The sequence below is a fragment of the Aedes aegypti genome, chromosome 1 (genome assembly GCF_002204515.2).
Source record: "Aedes aegypti strain LVP_AGWG chromosome 1, AaegL5.0 Primary Assembly, whole genome shotgun sequence".
Taxonomy (NCBI): domain Eukaryota; kingdom Metazoa; phylum Arthropoda; class Insecta; order Diptera; family Culicidae; genus Aedes; species Aedes aegypti.
Window position 1 is genome coordinate 242,392,011 of NC_035107.1, and position 20,198 is coordinate 242,412,208.

The window sequence follows — 20,198 nt, forward strand, 5'->3', positions numbered from 1 at the left end:
GGGTAACTTTGATAATGCGGGTAACTTTGATAGTGCGTAACCCACCACATACTAAACGAAATATCATAATTTCTGTTAATCAGTTAAGCAAAACGAATGCAAAACTAAAAAGTTTTAGTATGCCACTTCATGTAAGAGCGGTTTTCATTTGAACAAAGAACATTTTAGGCTTTTTATACAAATTTAAAAAAATTGCACAATTTTAGCATTTTCGAAACGTTTACAAACAATCTGTTCTACGATCACTATTTGATGTAGTTTTGAATAGTTGGCCACTTATTTTCGACAGCCTAGTTATCATAGAACTGGAATACGGTCTCAAATCTCTTAGCGAAAGCATTTTCACAAACTGGGACCATTTTTGTAATATTTGTCAGAAATTTCCATATAACGTTAAACGCCTAGAGGTATGCAATGCCCTACAAATGTTCGTTATTCATTCAATTTTGTTCGAATCATACTCCATTATCAAAGTTACCCCAAAACAGAAAACCAACTTTCGATTATATGAAAAATTATATATCCATTCAAAATAAATCTTTTTTCAATTTATCGACTGTAATCGATAGCTAGGATGCCAGTACTTGTTTTAAAAATATAAATTGTAAATCTTTGAAACAGCATGCAAAAATATTCAAGTTTTCTTCGAAAAAACTATCAAAGTTACCCCGTTTTACGGTCCCTTAAATGTCGTTAGGCCAAAAATCAAAAATTAATGGTTGACCTCAGCCGAGTATCATTTCTAAGTCTGGATGCGATCACAAGGATACCCGAAATGTAATGACCAAGAAGGCCGAAAGAGATATTAGGATGATAGATGGCCGACAGCTATTAGACTCAATGATTTTTAAAGCAAAAAGCTGATTTTGTCGAAAGATTCGTTTATTGAGCCGAAAGAATTAGATTTTTGAATTTTTCCAAAAGTTGTCATATTTTGCTTCCAGAACAGAAAGCTTCTTCATAGAATCTTAGAAAGTTTTTCCCAGGAGCTTAGAAACCTTCATCCCAGATTCTGAGAAAACTTCTTCCCAGAAACTGAGAAGGCTCAGAGGCTTCCAAGCTTCTCGTTTGAAGCCTGAAAACTTCTCGTCAGAAGCTTCATAGCTTCTCGTCGAAGCTTGGAAGTTTCTCGTCGAAGCTTGGAAGCTTCTCGTTAGAAGCTTGGAAGCTTTTCGTCAGAAGCTTGGAAGTTTCTCGTCAAAAGCTTGGAAGCTTCTGGCCAGAAGCTTGGAAGCTTCTCGACAGAAGCTTGGAAGCTTCTCGACAGAAGCTTGGAAGCTTCTCGACAGAAGCTTGGAAGCTTCTCGACAGAAGCTTGGAAGCTTCTCGTCAGAAGCTTGGAAGCTTCTCGTCAGAAGCTTGGAAGCTTCTCGTCAGAAGCATGGAAGCTTCTCGTCAGAAGCTTGGAAGCTTCTCGTCAGAAGCATGGAAGCTTCTCGTCAGAAGCTTGGAAGCTTCTCGTCAGAAGCTTGGAAGCTTCTCGTCAGAAGCTTGGAAGCTTCTCGTCAGAAGCTTGGAAGCTTCTTGTCAGAAACTTGGAAGCTTCTCGTCAGAAGCTTGGAAGCTTCTCGTCAGAAGCTTGGAAGCTTCTCGTCAGAAGCTAGAAAGCTTCTCGTCAGAAGCTTGGAAACTTCAAGTCAGAAGCTTTGAAGATTCTCGTCAGAAGCTTGAAAGCTTCTCGTCAAAAGCTTGGAAGTTTCTCGTCAAAAGCTTGGAAGCTTCTAGTCAAAAGCTTGGAAGCTTCTCGTCAAAAGCTTGGAAGTTTCTCGTCAAAAACTTGGAAGCTTCTCGCCAGAAGCTTGGAAGCTTCTCGTTAGAAGCTTGGAAGCTTCTCGTTAGAAGCTTGGAAGTTTCTCGTTAGAAGCTTGTAAGCTTATCGTCAAAAGCTTGGAAGTTTCTCGTCAAATGCTTGGAAGCTTCTCGCCAGAAGCTTGGAAGCTTCTCGTCAGAAACTTAGAAAACTTCTCGTCAGAAGCTTGAGAGCTTCTCATCAGAAGCTTGGAAGCTTCTCGTCAGAAGCTTGGAAGCTTCTCGTCAGAAGCTTGGAAGCTTCTCGTCAGAAGCTTGGAAGCTTCTCGTCAGAAGCTTGGAAGCTTCTCGTCAGAAGCTTGGAAGCTTCTCGTCAGAAGCTTGGAAGCTTCTCGTCAGAAGCTTGGAAGCTTCTCGTCAGAAGCTTGGAAGCTTCTCGTCAGAAGCTTGGAAGCTTCTCGTCAGAAGCTTGGAAGCTTCTCGTCAGAAGCATGGAAGCTTCTCGTCAGAAGCTTGGAAGCTTCTCGTCAAAAGCTTGGTAGTTTCTCGTCAAAAGCTTGGAAGTTTCTCGTCTAAAGCTTAGAAGCTTCTCGTAAAAAGCTTGGAAGTTTCTCGTCAAAAGCTTGGAAGCTTCTCGCCAGAAGCTTGGAAGCTTCTCGTTAGAAGCTTGGAAGCTTCTCGTTAGAAGCTTGGAAGCTTCTCGTTAGAAGCTTGGAAGCTTCTCGTTAGAAGCTTGGAAGCTTATCGTCAAAAGTTTGAAAGCTTCTCGTCAGAAACTTAGAAAACTTCTCGTCAGAAGCTTGGAAACTTCTTGTCAGAAGCTTGGAAGTTTCTCGTCAGAAACCTGGAAACAGACTGTTCACTAATAAAATGTAATTTTATTATTTCTTTTCACGAAAGAAAAATCACAAAGTCACGCCTTGTGATTTGACTTGTCCGGAATAACCCAAGAAACAATGCAGAAAATTGCGAAGAAAGGCTAAAATACGCACCCGAGATAAACGAATCTATTGAAAATCAAATTTCGACACATTTCCAGGAAGGTTAAGACACGTGTTGTCTTAACCACCACTCCCTTCGTCCCGATACCGGAGTGGAGCAGAGGAGCAGAAAAATCTCGCTCAAGTTATCGCACATCACACTACTGATGGGGGGGTTCCCTGAGCGAAGATGGTTCCATCAATTCACGTCAAATTACTGGCTGCTCGGCGTCGATGACACCCGTCCGGTGCGCAAGCCTTCCCAGAATCGTGTCGATTCGATTCCAATTGCGGATCGAAGGTTTTTTCCACTCACATAACAATTGGTGTTGCTGTCGCATATACATACCTGTACCGGAATATAGAGAGACGAATTGAATCAGGGTCGTCTATAGAGTATAGAAATTAGTCGAGGCTATTTGCGCATCAGTGATACCTCAACCGGCCGACAGGTGCTCGGAAGCGTGACATCCGTGATTCTCACATTTTCTGCAACGGTTTCACTATAGGAAGGATGATTTGCGAACGGTGAGGTGCTAAATGAGGGCCATTAGTTTGACGGATAATGTCCCGGATACGAGTCCCGGGAAGTCAAATTGGTTTTAATTGAAGTTGATCCAAAGGTTTAGAAGAACAGCTTTGAGCTTTCTAAGCGTCTGATAGAAAACTTTCTTCCTAAGCTTCTAAGAAGAAGTTTCCTGAACTTCTGAGAAAAGGCTTCCTAAGTTTCTGAAAAGAATCTTCCTATGCTTCTGAGAAGAAGCTTCCTATGCTTCTGAGAAGAAGCTTCCCAAGCTTCTGAGAAGAAGCTTCCCAAGCTTCTGAGAAAAAGCTTCTCAAGCTTCTGAGAAAAAGTTTCCCAAGCTTCTGAAAAGAAGCTTCTTAAGCTTCTGAGCAGAAGCTTCCCAAGATTCTGAGAAGAAGCTTCCCAAGCTTCCGAGAAGAAGCTTCTCAAGCTTCTGAGAAGAAGCTTCCTAAGCTTCTGAGAAGTAGCTTCCTAAGCTTCTGAGACGAAGCTTCCCAAACATCTGAGAACAAGCTTCTGATAAGAAACTTCCAAAACTTCTGAAAAAAGCTTCCTAGGCTTCTGAGAAGAAGCTTCCTAAGCTCTTGAGTAAAAGCTTTTTAAGCTTCTGAGAAGAAGTTTCCTAGGCTCCTGAGAAGAAGTTTTCTAGGCTCCTCAGAAGAAGCTTCTTAAGCTTCTGAGACGAAGCTTCCTAAGCTTCTGAGAAGAAGCTTTCTAAGCTTATGAGAAGAAGCTTCCTAAGCTTCTGAGAAGAAGCTTCCTAAGCTTGTGAGAAGAAGCTTCCTAAGCTTGTGAGAAGAAGCTTCCTAAGCGACTGAGAAGAAGCATTTCGAGCTTCTGAGAAGTAGCTTGCTAAGCTTCTGAGGAAAAGCTTCCTGAGCTCCTGAAAAGAAGCTTCCTAAGCTTTTTAGAAGAACCTTCCTAAGTTTATGAAAAGAAGCTTCCTAAGCTTCTGAGAAGAAGCTTTTTATGAGAAGAAGCTTCCTAAGCTTCTGAGAAGAAGCTTCCTAAGCTTCTGAGAATAAGCTTCCTAAGCTTCTGAGAAGAAGTTTCCTAAGCTTCTGAGAAGTAGCTTCCTAAGCTTCTGAGACGAAGCTTCCCAAGCATCTGAGAACAAGCTTCCAAAACTTCTAAAAGAAGCTTCCTAGGCTTCTGAGAAGAAGCATCCTAAGCTCTTGAGTAAAAGCTTTTTAAGCTTCTGAGAAGAAGTTTCCTAGGCTCCTGAGAAGAAGCTTTCTAGGCTCTTCAGAAGAAGCTTCTGAGACGAAGCTTCCTAAGCTTCTTAGACGAAGCTTCCTAAGCTTCTGAGAAGATGCTTCCTAAGCTTCTGAGAAGCAGCTTCATAAACTTCAGTAAAGAAACTACCATAGCTTCCAAGAATAAGTTTCCTAAGCTTCTGAGAAGAAGCTTCCTAGGCTCCTGAGAAGAAGCTCCCGAATCTTCTGAGCAGAAGCTTCCAAAGATTCTAGTTCTAGTTTGATATATAATAGGAAATTTGGCTCCATGATGCTGTAAAAAGTGTACTGCGATCTGTCAAACTTGGTTACCAAGTGTAGTATCAAAGGACCAAATGTAGTACTAGAAGAGGTACCCATTCGCCCGACTACTATGACTACTATTATTTCCTCCTTGATTGGACAATATCATTTTTCCACAATCGCCAATACTCTTTGATGCGTACTTTCGTACCACGATGGATGCATCAAATCCTGCTAAAAATAGCCCCCATGACGGCGATAATAATAAACCCCTGACACGCGCAAATTTTGCGGTTTGGTTTTTCTTTTTTTTTTCATTTGTTCCGCGTTCAAAACAAAAGCCAACGATCGCGAGGGGGATTCAGTGGCGAACGAGGGGTACGCTATCTGCGCTGAATGTGAGATTTTTTTTTCATTCGATGGTTAGCGCGAATTTTCGACATTCACACATGTGTTTGAAGAAGTGCTAAAATCAGTCAAGTCACGTCTTCGTCGGCTGATGTTTGCGAGAGATTAGTCGGGTGGAAAAAATGGCCGCATCTTGGGAGGTTAGGCAAGTAGAGCTGTGAAAATCGTTTGAATAGTTCATTTGTCAACTGTTATCGATCTAGTACTCCGTTCGTATAGTAACAAACCCAATAAATCATTACAAAGCAGGCTCTGACGACTTCATCGCTAATGGTTGCCCTTTGTTCTTGTGTTTCTTTGCAGGTATGTGCGCCGTTCCGGACTTCAATTTACCCTTCCTCAATCGATTCACGAGGTGACTTGAGTTTTTCATTCGTTTCAACCACCCATTTCAGGTACGTACTGCACGTTTCGAGCGTACTAAAATTAGTGAAACTGCTTGACCATTCAGCATTCCAAACAATTCCGTCCTTCCACCCTTCTTCCCGGATCGGAAACACGTGCGCGTCATTTTCGGTTCAGTGGATTCAAGTGCTCGGGGTGGTCGACTAGAGGGAAAACAATCGTGACGGAATGCGTCGCTGTTTACCGCGCATTGGTATTCCGTGGCGGCACGGTGCCGGATCAATTCTCGCCGCTGTACGAACCTGAAAGTATAAACATCACACCCGGTGCGGGGAGTGTTAAACTTTGTGCGCTTCTATATCCGATTCGCGTGCGAATTGCGTATGTTTCGTTTTGGGGCTTGAACCGTAATAAAACGGTTGACAGCAATAAGGTTCTGATCACATCACAACATAGTATGTCAGAATCTTGCATTGCATAGCAACGATAGCAACCGATGAAAACTCTAACTGGATTGTTGATGGGTAATCAATTTTTTCCATATTCAAAATCTACGTTTAAGCTAAGTATGCTGTTCAGCTCAAGAAAAGTAAAAATTTCTGTGCAAGAAATGGTCAAGAAATTTTCTACAGTGAGCTCCATTGACATTTCTTTTCAACTGCGTACTGCAATCGAAGAAAAGTGCTTTTCTTGAGCATTTCTTGCAAGCAATTTCCTACGCATAGAAATAGGCGATTACTTTTCTGTTGAAGTGCATACTTCGCTTTACAATTTAATTAGGAACAAAACTTTCAAAATTTCGGGTGCCCTGCAATTACGTCTTAAACGCGCTCGATTTTTTTTAATCGCCCCTCGTTAAAAATTACGTTTGGACGAGCTGTGAATGAATTTAAATGTCATGGTGAACTGTAGTAAAATTGTGTTATGCATAAAAGTTCATCCAAGTAAGCTACATAAATTGTTACTTTTTAGTCACTAATATAAAGACAAAGATTATTTATATCAAGATCAGAAAAACTTTTGGATTCGACATAAGATTGCATTAGAACTGTCAACGAAATTCAAATTCCCATTCACCTCAAAACATTCGCAGATTCCACCCGCGTTCTTCGCAGGGGGCCCCTGTGGCAGGGCCTGAAATAAGGAAATCAATTAAACGACATGTATTTGTAATTCAAATTTCAAATTACTGCCGCACGAGTCTGGCAGCGTGGTCGACGGTCTGGACGGGAACGCGAGAAACGTGTATCGTCGCGGAGCTTAATGGCGGGCAAGCAGTCGTAATGTAGCAGTTGGTACTTATATACGAACTACGTCAAACCGCTCTTTTGCTCCAGCACTGACAAAGTGCTTGTTTGTATTAATGAGTCAAGATTGGTTTCTGGTATTCGCGCAAATATTTGCGCTCCGAGTTGTAGCGGGTGGATGCCGAGATGATTGTTTCAAATTTTCCGCGTTGCCACATGTCAATTAAGAAACTAGGATTGACTAACAAGTTGCATAAATTGGCGGGGCTCCTGTAGAAGTGATATTACGCTTTCTGTGACGTTATTTTACTCTAAATCTAGTAGGCTTTTTTTATCCCCACAAGTTTTAAATCAGTTGATTTTCACACTTTCAATTTGTTCTATGATGAAATTTGTGTTTAAAGTTACTAAATCTCTCGGTATTCTCTTTCTCCTTCACGGATGTTGTCAAAAGTAGAGACAGCTACATCTACCCATTGAGATTACTTTGGCCCAATAAGCCATATTTGGGTAAATGCAACTTTTATATGATTGGGTTGAAAGAACCCAATTTTGCGTGAAATTAACCCAAAATTGAGTATATTTTTCTAATAGAATTAATGGCTACATCATATTTAAACTTTGATTTTAAAAATGGGTCCAAAATTTAACTTTGACATTTTAAACCATGTTGACGTTCACTTAGTCGACAAAAACACCACAGGGGCTCAACTTTTTAACACTGGGGTTGTTCTTAAATGACATTTCGTGAGGGACACGGAAAACGAAATACACCAAAAATTTGAGTTTAAACCAATTGCTGTGACAAAATCAGGAAAAAACATTTTCTGGGCCGTAAACCAACGCGAAGCATTTAAAAATTGAGTACACATGTAATTCTGGCCTAAACTTAGGAGTATGGTACTAAAATTGGGACAGAGCTCTATTAGGCTAAACTATGAAATCGCGTTGAAACAACCCAAAATTGAGATGAACGGCTTCTCCGTGTAGGCTTTTCCTGATGGCGAAGGTCTTATTTGACAAAAGGTGGTTCGATTGAACCAAATTGGGTCCTAAAATTTTAATTGAACTTTTGTTTTTATTTAATAATGCGAAAGAGTATGTTCTTTTAACTACTTTAGCATTTTTTCCGACTCAAATAAGGGCTATACCATAAATATGAACCTTGACACTTTTGATCTAATATCGATACTTTGCAATATCGCAACGTCCCTAATTTGAACACCAAGGAATGTTTAATTGAAAATTTACTAAAAATCCAAACCTGATCATACGATTTTAACATTTTCTCGGCCACTTGGTGTGTAATGATCAATTAATGCATGCAAAAGCTTGGTCTAACTATCTTGATCGACCAATGTAGGGGATGTAGTCATGCCGCCATAGTTTTTAGATGAATTGCAGCATTCGTGGTTGCAAACAAACATGCATGTGATTTTCCCGTGAACCATGCCAGAGTCAGTGTTGCACCTGACGAAATGCAAACTTGCAAAGCGAGGGGGGTCGCAAGAGCGAATAATAATCGTAGCAAGCCAATTGGGAAACAACAACAACAACAACAACGGCATACTTTGTTCAAGTCCCCCCTCGGATTGCCCAAGACACCCGCGTGTTATTACGCGGAGCAGAAAAAAAAGACAACTCGAAACAAGTTGGGTGTTTTGTAAACAACCGCGCGCATTCCACAACATAAAGCTCGATATTTCCCTACACGCAATTCCGATCTCGTTGGGTTACTTAGCAGCGACCGCGGTGTTCGGTTGGTCGAGTAAAACAATCTCCACTTTGTCACGTAAAAAAGGGACAATCTCTTTATGGTCGTCACAGTTCACTGAATGGTGGACGGTGGTGCGGTACTGTACCGGAACCATGGCACACTGTGATGGTAAACATCGTTTCCGTCTCAAATAGGTCACCGCAAACACGTGACCGGACAGATGTATAACAACAACAACTGAGCAGGCTGCGCGATTCGAAGCTTGTTAGTTGTTGCGTCGCCGGCCGTATCAGCTGAAGTGGCGGCCAAACAACAATATGGCGATTAATACACGCTTAATTTGCATAATTTCATGCAAACTTATGGCCGGTACGCTGATCATAAGTACTGTGCAAAAAGATAGGACAAGAAACGGTCAAGGAATGATTCCGCTACCGAAATTACTTGAGCTGTACGCAGCTGAGAAGTAGAGCTGATTTCATAACGTCGGTAACGCCTGCCGTACAAATCAAAGGGAGCTGTCACTTTTCCGAACGGAAAAATGTGCCGCTCAATTATTCCGCAAGTAAAAGTGACATTTCGCTCATACTGAATCAGCTGTCAAAATTACTTCGGTAAAAAGGAGAAATTTTACTTGAGCGCTTTACGTTTCAGGTGCATACTACGCATTAATCTCGAAACATAATAAAGACTAAATAAAGTCGATGATGTCCTATGCAGCTGCCCAAAATTTTATCCCGCGTGAGGTTATACTTCGAAGACTTTAGTTCAGAGAAAAGAGTACTGCGATCAGTCAAACTTTGCGATTCCTCGCGAGGGACCGAATGTAGTACTAGAAGTGGTAACCATTCTGAGTTCGACTACTACGTTTTTCTCGTTTGGCGAAACTGCAATAAAACATTTCTAGAACAAATTGTTGCATCAATATTCAGTAATTTGTTTTAAGTGTGCATTCGACTGCTGCCGGCTATGTAATCTGTTTGGAGTTTTGAACCAAAGACCTTGCGTTTTGTCGTATTTATTAAAATATTTGTAACTCATCGAGCGTAAACATTTGTGTCGATTCCATACGAATCACTGGTCATGTCTTTTCGGTGGAAGGTTTAACAAGTCACAAAACAAAGTCAATTCGCCATCATGAATAAACAATCGCTTTTCCTGCCGGTGTTTGCCGCCGTCGTACAAGCGACCCTTGAACGCGATGTTTGCGCCAACTGACGGCGGCGATCGCGGTGATGACTCGTCGCTTGCACTACATATATTTGACCGCGGTCATCGTCGCACGCAATAAACGCAAACTAGCACAGCACGAGCAAGTGTGTGCCGGCCGATGCCGATGGCCTCCGACACCGGCCGCGCTTGGCAAATAGTTTAGAAATTGTAATTATCGTGAACGGGTGTGATTTGTGGTACAAGGTGCTTTCTTTTTTGCACTACGATGCGGGCGTCTGGCAGTTTTTGCAAGTCGTAATTAGCATCTGGAACTAGCTTGGCCTTCAAAACTTTCTTGGCATTAGTGTATGTGAGGCGTCTAAAAAAAGACGAAATAAAACCGTAGTAGTCGGGCTCGGATTGGGTCTCATTTCTAGTACTACATCCGGTTCCTCGGTACCAAAGTTTGACAGATTGCAGTACACTCAAGGACGAAATAAAAACCTCCACGTCTCTAATAGGTAATAGAGCAAAATCTAGAATGCCGTGAAAAGTGTACTGTGATCTGTCAAACTAGGGTACCTTTTGCAGTACCAAGGGATCAAAAGCAGTACTAGAAGTGGTACCCAATCTGAACCCGAGTGGGACGCACCTGGTAAACTGTTCTCAGCAATCTAGATTTTGTTCTATTACCTCATATGCAACTGCAAAAGATAGAAAGGTCTTGATTTCGTCTTTGATCATATATTTTTTATTTGATATTTTGCTACGTAATATTCTTCTTGGCATCACGTCCTCACTGGAACAAAGCCTGCTTCTCAGCTAGTGTTCAATGAGCACTTCCACAGTTATTAACTGAGAGCTTTATTTGCCAAAGCTGCCATTTTGCTATTTTTCTGTGCTTTTTCTATTTGCTTCAATCTGTTCAACTTCTCGAATAGAAATGAAATCCTGTATTTATTCAATAACACGAAAGAGCATATTACTGCAACTACTTTAGCAATTTTCACCGCTTAAATAACGGCTATATCGTGTTTGAACTTTAATAGGGTCCTTAAATGTTAAATGAAATCTTGTTTTCATTTAATAACACGAAAGAGTATGTTACTGCAACTACTTTAGCATTTTTTCCCGCTCAAATAACGGATATATCATATTAAAACTTCAATTTAAAAATTGGATCCATAAATGAACGTTCGCTTAGTCGACAAAAATACCACAGGGGTTCAACTTTTTAACACCGGGGTTGTTCCTTTCTGACATTTCGGAAGAGCACGGAAAACAAAATACACCCAAAATTTGAGTTTAAACCAAGGGGTGTGACAAAATTTAAAAACAACTTAAAAAAATCTTTTTTGGACTTGAACCATCGGAAAACATTAGATAATTGAGTAAACATATGTTTTTGATCTAAACTTAAGTGTTTGGCACTAAAATTGGGACAGGGCTTTAGGAACCTATTTAAAAATTGGGTCAATAAATGAACCTTGACACTTTTGATCATGTTTGACGTTCGCTTAGTCGACAAAAACACCACAGGGCTTTTAGTTTTAACACTGGGGTTGTTCCTATCTGACATTTCGGAAGGGACACGGAAAACAAAGTACACCCATAATTTGAGTTTAAGCCAAGGGGTTTGACAAAATCTAAAAACACATCAAAAAATGTTTTTTAGACTTAAACCAACGGAAAACATTAGAAAATTGAGTAAACATGTGTTTATGGCCTAAACTTAAGTGTGTGGCACAAAAAATGGCACAGGGCTTTAGGACCCTTTTGCCGAAACGATTCACTTTCGCACAAACACTTTCTGTTCCAGTTCCCGCACGGCCTGGAGCTCATAACCTGTGGGATTCACTGGCCGACACCCAGCAGGTAGCGAAGTGGACAGGCCAACACCGAAAGCGGACGGAATTAACCCGGGAAACTCGCGATAACGAGGAAATAAAACGCAACTCGTACCGACTACTCTAGAACGTGTTTAATGATCGGACTGTTACACGGGAATGAAAATTCACAGGAGTTTTGATTGCACTTTTTCTCCACTGCAGTAATGATTGCAGTGTATTGGCGCCGGGTAAAAATATTGCCCCCACTAATACACTGCTAACAACTTTCACGGCATAAGTGCATGTGAGGCGTCTAAAACAAGACGAAACAAAAACGTTGGTGTCGGGCTCAGATTGGGTCTCACTTCTAGTTCTACACTCGGCTCCTCGGTACCGAAGTTTTTGCAGATTGCAGTACACTGTTCTCAGCAATCTAGATTTAATCATTAACTGACAGCTATTTTTGCCCAAGTTGCCATTTTGCTGTGCTACGTAATTGATTTGTGAAAAAATGTACTACAATTTTTTAAACTTCACGTATAGAGAACTGTTTACTTTGAAACAATAGTAACGCTTGTTGTCGATTTTTGACTAACGAGCAAAGCCATGCTGAAGACGTTTTCTGATTCGCTATTCGGTCGGTTTACACACTTAAAAAAATTACGGATTACGGTGAAATTTCACCGTAATCTCAACAGCTGAAGGTTCGGTGAAAAATCACCGAACAATCTGTAAAATCGTTGAACACAATCATAAAGAAAAACAAGAAAATGGTTCAACCGGGAATCGAACCCCCGACCTGCCGATCAGGAAGCAGGCTTGCTACCACTAAGCCAGCATACATTGCTTGTAAGTGGTGTGCAAAAACTGAAACAAAAGGAAGCTCATGCCTGCCAGAGTGGCTGTCACACGATTTCACAGAAGTTCGGTGAAAATAATGCTTTTACCGAACTGTTCGTTAGTATTTCACAGGGTTACAGTAAAATGGTTTGTTTCACGGATTTTTTTCCGGTAAAATAGTAGATTTCACCGATTTTTTCCGGTAAAATAGCTGATTTCACAGATTTTGTCGGTGGAATAGTAGATTTCACAGGAAAATCTGTATTTTTACTGTTTACAGTTAAATTTCGGTGATACTGCGATTTATTTTAAGTGTGTAGGATCTTTTCGTAATGAAAAGTTCTTTGGCATAAGGTATAATCGAGTCTAGAAAATTTGACTATCAATTTAAATCAGTATCTATTGAGAGACGCCAAAGGCGACAAAGCACAGAATACACTACATCATGAATGTTTGAACTTACAAACTTTGTCTACCATGGGTGGATACAGATTATTCGCTTGCTTGGATTGTGCTTCGCTATCAAATGATGACAAATTCCGCAATGCCCGATAAAGTAACAGTAAACCTTAAATCTTTCGTTTCAAAGAGTTCAGCACTTCAAATAGTTCAAATCCCTGTAATCAACTATCCCATGAACTACCCGCACTCATTTTCCACATTTAAAACAAATCCATCAACAAACATTAGTCAGTCAGTCCGTTTATCGACGACGGCTGTGTTTACCACATTTCAATGTAATTTCCTTCACACTGTCGCTCGTCGTCGTTCGTCATAACGGGGCGTCACGTGCGCTGCGAAACGCTTCGTTTTCCTTTTATTTTTATTCATTTCACACCTACGCCACATACCTACCTCTCTCTATAGAGAGCACAACATTCAGATGTGAAAATGAAAAAAACCAAGCAACCCGCCTGCTGCGATCCGTGAACGCCGTGAAGCGGTCGGTCGTTAAAAGCGAACCGTTTTTTTATTATTATTTTAGGAAGTGTTTTGCCACATTATCCGCAACAAAAGCTGGCAACCGAGAGACACCTTTTTCCCGCGCCATTAAACGTAACTTTAGAAAAAGGCACTCGCGCCGCTGCGCTGCTACAGCACAAAAATGCGATTACTACATTCTTGCTACGTATTCAGCTTCGCGCGCATACGAGATGCTAATAAGCGCTATGAGTAACACCCTGAGAGCACTTCAGCACAGGCAAACGGACGTAGCACTGCAGAAACCATCATGGATAACGCATTAGCGATCATTTCAAATTTCCTGTGTTATTTACATGCTTCACAATCAGAGGCGCGCTCATCGTTCTCCTTTGTGTTGGACGTTTTATCAAACATGAAATAAAGACACAGTATTCGGGTTCAGAACGGGTACCACTTCTAGTACTGCATTTGGTCCCTTGGTACTGCAAAAGATACCCAAATTTGACAGATCGCAGTACATTTTTCACGGCATTTTAGATATTGCTCTATCACGTTATGTGCCTTATATTTTAAGCAACTGCAAGAAACATGGAGGTCTTTCTTTTGTCTTTGGTAATTTTTGTACTTTTCATGTTACAGATCAGTGTTTGAATTTGTTTACATCGGTTGAGGACCGGTTCATACACGGGACTGTCATTTTCATAGAAGAACTGTCAAAGTGCTTCCGAATCAGCTGATTTGAAAAGTTTCCTGAAAAAGCCTACACTCGGCATTTAAACTTGAGAGATAGCATAACAGTTTTCAGGGCGTTCTTGATTTTGATATATTATCCCATATTTACGGCATGTCTTAGGCAACTGGCAAGGGACATGAAGGCCTCTATTTCATCTTTGGTTTCACATTAGCGCCTTCTACAGGTCTTACCTTGCATAATCTTAAATGGATCATTGAAGGTAGTTTTTGTCAGTGCTCACCGCATCAAAACAAAAGCGCCCCTGTATATGGGATTTAACATTGTGACAGCATTGCTGTTCTGTCAAACACACAAGGCTACGGTGGCGCTATCTATGCTTTCCATGACAACCGTTTTAGTTATTTTAATGATCCATTGGTGCAGCAGTGCCACCACGTGAAGTCTGTTTGTCTGTAACTTTAGTATAGCTAGCGGTCGGGTCGAATCGAGTGTACCGTAACAAAGGCCTTCTAAAGTTTATTGACGGTGCGGGGGTCCCGTTCAACTGCAATCCGGTATGAAGCACCGCAGCAAGGTGCTAAGGCGAAATAGTTGAGCAAAATCACCACCATCATCGCGCTGATCGCGATTTCGTGACAGCAGCGAGCGACTACTATTCAAACCAGAAGCGCGCATTGCGCTTGCGGCGCGGTTTGTGCTTGCGCATATTTACCACTTGTAATAGGCAAAGTAGGCGGGTGGTTTTGTGTTTTGCGCCGAGGTGTGTGACTGGTTTTTGAGCGAACGTTTAATGTTTTTGCTTTCCGGTATGTTGACGCGCGCACGCTATTTGCGAAAGAACAGTTCACTCTAGGTTAACCAGCTCATCTATCAACGACACGACAGGCCGCGTCTCTCGGCGGTTAACGGGGATCGCGAAGTTGGCTTTGCTTGATGGTCCGCTGGTATCGTTACCGCACTGATCAAAGTAGCCGCGTGAGTGCAGTTGCTAGCATGATGATTCAGTGGGTGTCATCGTTGCTGCCTAGCCAGCGTGACGTTAGGAACTTGTTGTTAATCTTAAAAATCAGTGAGAAATTTTATAGGTAAAATAGGGTTCTAAAACCCTGCTTTTTTGGTACGATACGCATCAGAATTCGTTTCTTTGGACTTAAATCAATACAAAGATTTAAGTCCAAAGAACCGAATTCCTTTATATTTTATTTTGAGTTTATGCCACACGCCTAGGTTTAAACTAAGATGTTGGATACATAATGTTTTCTGTGTACTTTTCGGAATGTCAGATAGGAACAACCCCAGTGCCAAAGCAAATCCTCAGTAGTTTTTTGTCGACGAAGCAAACGTCAAAGATGATCAAAAGTGTCAAGGTTGCCATTTCAACGCATATTCTTGAATTAAAGTTTAATCGTGAATTAGCTGTTATTTGAGCAGGAAAAATTGCCAAATTGGTTGCAAGAATATACTCTATCGTATTAATAAATGAAAACAAGATTCCTTCGAAGAATGTAGGGCCCTATTCAGGAAAACAAAGCTAGACATACTCATATTTCACACCTGTAACTGTTACATAGTCGCTAAATCCAACGACCAAACTCGTTTTTTTTTTCAGGGCTAATATTACACACAGAAAGTGGCAAGGTTGCTTTGATTACCGAATCTTCACCCTGCGGAGCCTTCGTTATATGACTGACGCATGTATCGTGTGCGAGAAATGTTTGACCTACGGCACCAATCCAGTGCAAAGCAAGTTCATTTCCCCATCACCCAAAGCACCAAACGAACGTGTTTGAAGCAATATGAATTCATTTATAAATAGACATTTTCCAATCTGTCATTTAACGTCAGCAGCAGCCAACATTCCACTCGCTGGATGGCATTTTTGTTCGAGACGAAAGGGGTCATCATAGCAACCCGCACCCGCGCAACGGAGCAATAATGCCACATTTTTCAAAACGTGACTGACTGGATAGTTAGATCGGGTCCGTCTCGCTCGGGCTCAGCTTGGGTACCACTTCTAGTACTGCATTTGGTCCCTCGGTAGTGCAAAAGGTACCCAAGTTTGACAGATCGCAGTACACTTTGAACGGCATTCTAGATTACCTTATGAGCCATAAAATTTTGGGTAACTGCAAGGGACATGGGGGTCTTTAATTTGTCTTTGGTTAGATTTTCTCGCGCCAACACTTCTTCCCACACGCGTTATGCAGTTTGTCGCATAACGCATGCCGGTTTGTTTCTTTTTCAATGATTTTGTTGACTGGATTCTAACCAGTAGTGGTCTATATTTAGAGCATTCAGGTGGGCGCAACATTGCGATAACGAACCCTAGTGATTTGCCCTAGATGAACATTCGTTACACTTTTCCTGGAAATGTTTTACTTAATTTTGCTATGATATCAAAGACGAAATAAGGACACAGTAGTTGGGCTCATGATTAATTACTCTTCTAGTACTACATTCGGTCACTTGGTACTACTCTCGGTACCAAGTTTGACGGATCGCAGTACACTTCTTACAGCATAGGCCTTTTCATGTGACAGATCCGTCTATGCATTTGTTTATATCGGTGAAGGACCGGTGCTAACACGGGCCTGTCATTTTCATAGAAGAAATGTCAAAGTGCTTCCCGATCAGCTGATTTGAGACGTCATTTGAATAGGCCTATTCTAGACTTTGTTCTATTACCTCAAATGCCTTAAAATTTTGGGCACATGTCCCTTTCACACGAAGGTCTTAATTCCTTGTTTGGTGATACAGTCAAACCTCCATGAGTCGATATCGGAAGGGACCATCGACTCATGGAAATATCGAGTAATGGTACAGAAATTATTTGGAAATATGTTTGATGGGACCATCATAGTAACCATGAAATTTTAGTTATAGTATGGTTTCATGAGTCGATATCGAGTCATGGAACTACGACTAATGGAGGTTTCACTGTATGATGATAACGTTATATCTCGAAGACTTATTCAAACAGACTCAAGCCAGAAAAGTCAATAAACTTACTTTATCAATCCTACGTGTTTCACAGACGAAATTCTACACGTTCCGCTCTAAACCAACTTGATTTTTCACTTCTAGAACGTTTAATTTCCAAATTTACAAAACGATGAAAGTAGAGTGGAGAATCTCACTCTCGCAACCTAACCGTTACTTTCGCCGCTCCGTTGTATGGGAGACAAAGTGACTTAACCACGAATCAAAACAAAACACTACTTGAGTCGAAATATAATACAGTAATATCTCGATATAACGTAACTCGATTTTTATTTTCGTTACGTTATATAGAGGGTACGTTATATCGAAGCAATTTTTTTTCTTTCTAAATTTCGTTTAACATGTATTGTTTGATGAGAAAATGGGTCTTAAACTGATATTATTGACCTAGCACTCATTTTCAGTCTTGCTTGCATTTGTGCTTATTCTGCGCGGCGTATGAGTCGAGACGAGTCGCTTTCACCGCGAGTGACGTGAGACGACTAATGTTATTCAAATGGGAGCGAGTCGACAATTCTCACCTCATTCGACTCGTCTCACCTCACACGCCGCGCAGAATAGGCACGATAATTTTTTTTCGATATTTTTCCATGTTTTTTTTTAATACTTTTCTGCTTATTTTCATTTTTTTTATCTCCCTTTTGCAGTAATCCTTAAAGAAATGTATTCAGGAAAAATCTTTAGAGGAATCCTTGAACACTTCTAGAACATTCTAGAAGAAATTAATAAATGTGATCTTACAGAAATCTTTAAAAAAAAGTAAATGTTGAGCAGTCTATGAATATTTCTAGCAGGCAATTATGAAGCTTCAAGAATTTTGTTATGAGGAGCTCATTATAAAACAAATCCTTTAATAATTTCTTGACAGAAATATAGAATGAATATACAAAAATTTCTTGGAAAAATGTTTTTTTTTTCAGAATTCATGAAGAAATCACTCGAAAACTCTATTAAAAACAAGAACTATCATTGAAGGATTTTCTATGGAAAAGTTTCTGAACGAATACGTGGTGGGATTATCGGCAGTATGCTCGAAGAATTCTCTAGGGGATCTGAGGAACTTGCTCAGTTTTTGAACAAACCCCTGAATATATTTTTGTACTTAAAAATCCATAGAAAAAAATATAGACGATAGCATCAAGAATTACATGAACAACCCAATGAAAAAAGAATCATTGAGAACTTTCTTAAGACATTTCTATTGGAATCAATGAAGGATTTTGTTCCACATAGAATCCTTGAAAAAAAAAGTGTTATATTTACAATGGTTCTTTTATAAATATTTGGAAAAAGTTCTGCAGGAATTCATAATGAAATGGCTGGAGAAATGCCGAGAAAATTGTTTTTCAGGTTTTTGGACAAATACCTGTACGATTTTGTCATTTGTAGAACATTACAAGAATTATGATTGGATTGTTCTTTAAAAGGACTGCTGGGTGAATACGTATAAAAATGCGGGAATAATTTATAAATCTCTAGACTCCGGAAAAAAACAAGGTATCGTAGGCAGAATGATTTGAAGAACTCATGGTTGAATCCACTTTATATTATAAAGAAATTATTTCGAGAAAAGCACAGTAAAATTCAAAGCTTGATTTAAAATTCCTAGAATCAGGAATTCCTTGGAAACAGTTCTTGGACATATTCTGGAGAAATTCCTAAAGAAATATTTGAACCATTTATTGGTGGGATTCTATGAAAACTTTTTGATGAGATTTCTCAAGGAATTCTTAAGACTTCTTCTTGGCATTAACGTCCCCACTGGGACAGAGCCTGCTTCTCAGCTTAGTGTTCTTATGAGCACTTCCACAGTTATTAACTGAGAGCTTTCTATGCCAAAGTTGCCATTTTCGCATTCGTATATCGTGTGGCAGGTACGATTATACTCTATGCCCAGGGAAGTCAAGCAAATTTCCATTACGAAAAGATCCTGGACCGACCGTGTTAATAACGGCTAGCCCCGCGGCTACACCCACTCAGGGTCGGCGCTTGCTTGCTTCGGGTGGACCCACTTACCTTATCACCGGACCGAAGTGGACAACAGAAAGTAAAGGCAAACCCACTGCTTAGGGAAACCAAGGCGGTCTTCTATAGAAATAAGTGGCACATTACACATAGAAATTAAGCTTAACCATATTTATTTAGGGGAAATTACATTGAGTAGGGGAAAGATTTTCGTTGCGGCCGTGCAGGAGCATATGGTGCCAGGTGGCGAGAGAGAGAGAGGAGAAATTACTTGCTATGCGGGTTGACTTGCTGGGCATCCTTAGCTTGCGGGCTCGGAAGTCAATTGGGCTTACATGCGGTCGTTCGTGCCTTGGACATGGTGTTTTTCTGTGGTCGCCAAAGGGGGGGGGGTCTTGCTTCTCATTCGGGGTTCGACACTTGTTATCGGACGATTTCCACCTTTCAGATGACTTCCAGGGCCTTGCCGTCGACGTCCCTAACGCTCGCAGACGAAGAGGTAACTTATCGGATGTTGAGCGGCGTCAAGCGGGGCACGCCCACGGACCTCACCGTCGCTCTCACCTCCAAAACGGTCGTTACCGTTCCTTCGTGGCGTGTGGAGCAGCAATGGCGTTACTCGCTGACCACCAGCGTTGGGCTCGCCGACCTTCCTTCGTTGGAATCCTCGGTGTACAACCGTCGGGGCTTCTCTTCCGGCGGTGGAATCGGGATGAATCCCGGGCCACTATCGATCTCACTGTTCAGCGTCACACACCGGATTCGGCAGGGGTCTTCACTTCGATTCTCGGACGCTTCCACTGGCTTCTCCAATCGGGACACTAACGGAACCACGCACTATCTCGGCAAAAAGGGTTTTGCTCTCGGCTATCTCGAGCACGCGGTCTTTATCCGGCTTTTGTTTTTCGGAGCTGATTTTTAACCGTCCGTAGTCTTCGAGGGTTCGACACTATCTGTCCTCTCCAATCCGAAATAGGTCCTCTCTCCTCTTCCTCTTTTCCTTCTCCTCTCTTTCCTCTCTCTTCCTTCTCCTCTTCTCATTCTCTCATTCGCTCGCTCCCTTCCGGAATTCTCATCGTGGGCAGGGGTGCCACACTCGTAGATTTGATTGAGTTTAGGTAGAGATGTGAGACGTATCTACTCTCGCTCATCATGGTCGTAGTAAGGGGTAAGTATGGAACTAGGGATTTACCATTTAAGACAATATATTCTGCTATTTCCCTGACAGATTTAATGTTGCCACTGTACTAAAACTCCTACTCCTACCCTATTCCTATCACTTGGCCTCCATAATGTGGGTATATTTAATTGGATCCGATGTGTCGGTAACAATCATCCCTCCTC

The 20,198-nt window shown here is 41.2% G+C and overlaps 1 protein-coding gene across 2 annotated transcripts in view; it reads left to right on the plus strand.

Moving 5' to 3' along the window:
• The window catches only part of LOC5573469 (transcription factor cwo), a 180,821-nt gene that overhangs the window by 106,438 nt on the left and 54,185 nt on the right, over positions 1-20,198 (plus strand). Inside the window, exon 1 of one of the 2 annotated variants that reach the window (XM_021837355.1) lies at positions 5,477-5,536. The exons of the other annotated variant lie outside the window; for it this stretch is intronic. The gene's annotated coding sequence lies outside the window, so the exon portion shown is untranslated. Of the gene's footprint in view, positions 1-5,476; positions 5,537-20,198 lie in introns of those variants that run through there. 2 annotated transcript variants of the gene reach the window in all.